This window comes from Poecilia formosa, unplaced genomic scaffold (genome assembly GCF_000485575.1).
Source record: "Poecilia formosa unplaced genomic scaffold, Poecilia_formosa-5.1.2 Scaffold280, whole genome shotgun sequence".
In the NCBI taxonomy this organism is placed as follows: domain Eukaryota; kingdom Metazoa; phylum Chordata; class Actinopteri; order Cyprinodontiformes; family Poeciliidae; genus Poecilia; species Poecilia formosa.
In genome coordinates, this window is record NW_006800219.1 from 422,452 (window position 1) to 428,579 (window position 6,128).

Sequence of the window (6,128 nt, forward strand, 5' to 3'; positions counted from 1 at the left end):
TGTGTGTGTGTGTGTGTGTGTGTGTAAGCTCTGTCCGTTTGCATGTGCACCTGATTTGGTAATTCTGCCTTTGTGAGTGTCTGTTCGTTGAAATGTGTGTTAGCATTTCTGTGTGTGTGTGTGTGTGTGTGTGTGTGTGTGCGTGCGTGCGTGCGTGTGTGTGTGTTTCTATTGTCTCTAATTACCTCTGCTGATTTTAGGTGCTGGTTCATTCTGACCTTTCTTGCTTAATGAGATCCAGTAACACTGAAAGTGAGTAGGGCTGTGCCATCATCAGTTCTAATAACATAGAGGACAATCAAGATTAAGGCTGTTCTTTTTTTTGTCATTTTGTGACCTGAATGTTTAATTAAAACGTGAAGAAAAGAAAAATAAAACAGCAGCTCTGTGACGTAGTGTGTCTCTTTGAGCCATTCTTGCTGCTGCTGAACGTTTTTATTTGAGGTTTTGCGCTAATCGGTCTTCAGTATTTACCGTCTCCAGGTAATGTTAGCTAAACAGAAGGGTATTCTCAAGTTCAATGTTTGATTTATGTCATAAAAATGTGGTTGTATGTGTAAGAGAAGTTGCTCTGACAAAGTTTATAGAATTTTCCTGGAGGATGTGACGAGACAAAATTTATGTTTTGTTTTTTTTTAATCTAAAGGAAGCAAATCTAAAGTAACCATTCATTTATTGCCTAAACTCACGTACATCCATGGCAGTTATTGAGGCTGTTGGTGTAGATAGTGGGGAAGTGGGGTTGTTACGGGGTGTAAAGAGCTGTGGTCACTCTATGGTTAAATTCCTAAGTCACGGCTAAGTTTTGGAAATGTGTGAAAATCCAGAGCCATTTTTCACTTGAGTTGTAATTAATGAACAACTTATGTGTTCAGCTCCACACCGCAGAGATAGCTAGGAAACAACTGGCTAGCTGTGGCTAATTAATTCATTAACTGTAGCTAGTTTTAAGTTGTGCAATGTCCCTATGTGGAGCAAATTAAGCTAGTTAGCTGTTGCATGTTATTTGTAGCTAACTGTGGACAATAAATCGTAAGGCTAGCTGTGGCTAGCTAGCTGTAGCTATCTTTGGTTGATAATTTTTAAAGCTAACTGTGGACTTTGGGCTGTATATAGCCAGAGAAAACTGACTGTCAAAACTTTTGGCTATTAAAAAGGCAAAGCTGGCTGTGTTCTGTTGGCTGTAACCATTTGTAGCTAATAAATTATAAAGCTAGCTCTGAGTTATGAGCACTCCCTAGCTAAATATGTTATAGCGATAACTGTGTATTCAAACAGTTTTCTTGAACATCCTGCGATAGTTTTCATTTTCACTATTACACGCTGAACTCCTGGTATATTCCCCGACGTTAAGAGGGCACAGGTGTCCATGATTAGCTAAAATCCACAAATACTCACAAAAATGCTTAGAACTGCATAATTTAGTAATTCACATACCAAATATACATAAATAAGCATCAGTGAGCACCGTGGAAATTGTCTGCAGTGGGTATCATACAGCCTTCCTTTTTTGCACTCTTAAAATTTTATACAGCCAATAAGCACCAAGAAAAATAAATGCAGCTTCTGGATTGGCTGCTTTGCAAACACCAGTCAACTAGCATTATGTTATTCCAGCCTCCCAAGGTGTGTTTTCTTTTAGCTAGAATATTTTAGAGATGAACTACCAAAACATACAGTGAACAGGTACATCTGCAAATTGTGAACAATGAATGGGCTCCACTGTAACTGAAATTTTTATTGGAGATGGAAAAATCCTGGTAGTCACCCAAAGTTTGCCAACACCTAGCATTAACCAAAACAGTAATTTTAGTGTTGGTTTAAACTAAAAAGCTGCAAGCAGAATGCAGTTAATTTTCTCCCCCTTTTCAATTATCTTATCAGATCTTATGTGAAAATTTTCAATTGCAAATCTGCAGTAAAGCTTCAACTTTGTGGTAAGAACTGCATTATTTTAAACCTAAGATATATAAACCTAAAGATATTTTATTGATTTAAGACTGAATTAAAAATAACAAAATACAGGGTGGGGTTTCCTAAGGAAAGTCACAGTAGCAGAAGCCGATCTGTTGAGGAGAACTTGTGTCGGCCGTGTTAAGAGAACTGTACAGTGTGTGGCTACAGTGAGGATCGTGTTCTTGTTCCAAAGACTGGTGTTTGTGACTGTGGTTGTGTCTGTTGTGCCTTAATGGACGTCTTGGTGTTTTGTCATTTTTCTCAAGTGCCTGTGTAACTCTGACTGTTTCGACTAGCTTTCCCCACACACTGTTAAAGCTAACGCCCACCAGGTCGCTGCCTCGAGGCATCTTCAGTGACGCTCAGCTCAAAATTAGATTTTTAAATGCCCCCTGTGTTGCCTGAGTTCTACCCTCATAATAAACTTGACTCAGGTAAAGCCAGGCGTATGAAGTAGCACTCTGACTGTTGGTGTGATCTTAACTTGTCTCCAGTGGAACCGAGTCCGTGTGTGCTTTGTATTGTGATTGCAGTGCTTCACCATGTGTCCCCTCCGCCATGTTGTAGCGTCCTCGTCTCTTCATGGTCGCCTCCTGTCTCACATCCGACCACCAGTAGAGGTTTTCCAACCATAGTGTTGAGCTGCGTATCCATCGCTAACGTGCGAAAAAATTCGTCGATATACAGCTAATGTAGAAAAAAAACAATTTAGCAATTGGGTTGTTTCTGTAAACTAAAAAAAAAAACGCAATTGAAATCACAAGTGAATAGGTTTGTCCACGCGATAAATCATCAGAGATCACAATGCCAAAACTGCAATGTTTGGACTATCATGGGATAGTCCAAACATTGCAGTTTTGCGTAATAAACCAATTTTGATGCGACCGAAAGAAACCAACTTCATGCTAACGCTAAAACGTTTTAACGAAAAATGAGAGCTTTTTCCAAATTTGCCACGTTTCCATTAAGCAACTTTATGTTTAAAATGTCAAATTGTGCAAATGGAAATGCAGCTAGTGACGTTGCTCACATTTAAACCCATCTTGTTTACAGTCGGCTGATGTTGGTGAACAAACGCCAGCACTCTCTGTAGGTCTGTCATTTGAGAACTACATCACCGACACCAAACCATCAGCAATCATAACCTACATGGTCAAGTCCTTGTTGATTTCTTTCTTTTTTTACTGATTGTTTTTCTTCTTCACCTGATGTGCACACGAACCTCCCCAAACTAATCCTGTAACCCGTTCTTTGATGTCTTTGATTCCTCAAAGCAAGCTGGTGATATTCAAAATGTGAAATAAATCCCAATTTCATCTGATCCTATCCGTCTGTGTGTGTTATTGTGAGCTTTGTACATGGTCAGCATTGGTCTTGCTGCAGTTTTTAGGGAGTGCATGAAAAGTTTGGAGTAGTAAGAAAAAGTCAGGCATGAACGGAAAGAGCCCCCTACTCTATGAAAACTTTCCATTGTATGATAAGATCAGGTTGTTCTTTTTATTGATTATTATTAATATATTGATAGATACGGTACAAAACCATGTATGGTAATAAAATTTGAATGAATGCGTGTGACGTATTCTTTCTGACCGGCCATAAACGTGGAGTGAAACGTCCGAAGGGTGAGGCAGGAAGTACCGCGCCTCATTGATAGGGGGCAGTGCTGAGTCCAATAGACGCAAAAGGCGCTCTTCTTTCGACGCATTGAAAAGACTGGAAACAATCTGGAAAATAGAGAAAAGTCGTTTCGTCTCTGAATCCCGGATTTTTAAGACTTAAAGGAAGATGAGGCAGAAACAAGGACGTTTTGATCAAAGAAAAAGATAGGTGCATGAATTTCATGCAACAATACAGGTAAAATCGTACACGATTTGAAATTTCAATCTGAAAAGAGGGAGGCCAGCCTAAGTAAACATTTAAATTTTAATAAATGTGACCTAATGTTCTTGTTATCATAGTGGTGAATTCTATGAGCTAGATAAGGTCAAAACTGAAATATAAACGTCTGTATTGGATTTTGGATTTTTATCTGCAAGTTCTGAGCATTTACTGTCGGAATTGTAAAAAAACCTGAAAGTCATAGACTATAGTGAGAAGGACACTCGGACATTACTGACCATGTCTGATTACTTTTTTATTTTATTTACGTATGTATGTATTTATTGACAATATTGAGAGATGTTCTTTGACTTCTCAAAGACATATTTTTAAAAAGTTTGCATTTGCAAAAAAAAAAAAAACGGTAATATTTTGTTGGATCTTAAAAATGAAAAAAGAAGAAATGGCAGTGAGTCAAAAAATATGATCATGCATTTAATTGCAAACAACCATAACAGTAAAAAGTTCTTGGTTTACCGACCAATCAGATTCACTGATTGATTCATTAAAATTTTGTGGTCTATGTTCTGAACAGCATGTTGTTTGATTTATTAATTTTTTTTTTAAAAGAAAACAACAAATTTCTATGTTTCTAAACCATGCCGAGGAAGTCAGGGGGCAGTTTATGATGGTTGAAATAAATTTACTGAAAAATAGATTAAAATGACAAAGTATCAAAAAAAGGAAAAGTAAAGAAAAGGAAAATATACAGGTAACTTTTCAATGTGGATGAAATGATTGTCCAAGACTAAACTCTACTGAGAGTCCACTTAGACAGGATGAAGGGAAGTGAGGAATCTGAAACGCAAAGTTGAATTTTAAAGATCCAGAGCTCGGTGACACGACCACAGCAAAAGGTGCAGCGTGACCTCAAAGATAACAGAGAAAAAGAAGAACGCTGGCATTGGTCAGAGATGTCAGACATTAACTGCAGCCATGTTTCCTGATCCCGGTGAGACCAAACACAGAGCAGCTTATCTCTGTCAGACCAGTCTGATGTTCTCAGTGTGTGTCGGCGACTTCTGCTGTGACCAGACGCTGTCCGTCATCTTTTATCGCCCCTGAATTTGCTCAACTTCCTGTTTGAGCTGCTAACCATCCAGGAAAACTCAACAGTCGCAGTCAGTCTAACATCACAGCCAGACGATGCATCAGGAGGACATTCTAAGGGTTTTCAAAACTCTTTTTATTTATTGTGTCTTTCAGTGTAATTGCAATTCAATTAAGCTTATTTCTACAACACACATCACAACAAATGTCATCTCGAGGCACTTTAATAAAAAAATGTTTACAAAGTAATTTCAGTTCAGTCATAAACACATTCCAATTTGTCCCGTCGGGTTTCTGCAATGATTCTGTGGGGGTTTGAGGAGGCAGAGCAGAGACACAAACTAGAAACAGATGACATGATGCAGGAGTGCTTTATGTTAGTGAAAAGTAAAATGTTAATGGCAGCAGAGGGAGAACGATTCATTGATGACATCATCTCAGTCGAGGCCCTCCTCCAGGAAGGCACCGCAGGAAAACACAATGACAGACCAGATGTAGCTTCTGTGGAGAAAAAAAAAATGTAAAAAAATATAAAGCTAACAGTAAAATAACAGCAAATAATGCAAATTAGAGCACAGTAGAAGAAAAAAGTGAGGAAAAGTGGTCAGTTAGTCCTCCAGAAGCCTAGCCAGCTATCTTGTTTGTTATTTCGCCATCTATCTTGCTAGCTATTTTGCTAGTTATCTTTTTTTGGTATCTTGATTATCTTATTTGTTTTTTGCCATCTATCTCGCTGGCTAACTTGTTAGCTCTTTTGCTGCACATCGTGTTTGTTATCTTGGTAGCTATCTTGATTATTTTGTTTATTTTGCTATCTATCTTGCTGACTATCTTGCTAGCTATTTTGTTAGTTATCTTTTTGCTATCTTGCTATCTTATTTGCTAGAAATATGGATAGACGGATAGATGGATGGATGGATGGATGGATGGATGGATGGATGGATGGATGGATGCAGACCCAGGCTGTATTGTTTGAGTCCACTAGGGGGCAGATGATAACTGCTACAACAAACATAAGTCTGGTCATCCATGTACACATAGTAGCTCTCATTGCACTCATGTTTATTACCACACACACACACACACACACACACACACACACACACACACACACACACACACATACTGACACGGAGGAGGGAAGCTGTCACATTAATCCTGGGCCGGGGTTGGTCATGTTTTGTCTCGGGGCTGATTCTGCTGGTTGACATATGGCACTCATGTTGTTCTCATCACTCTGCGTG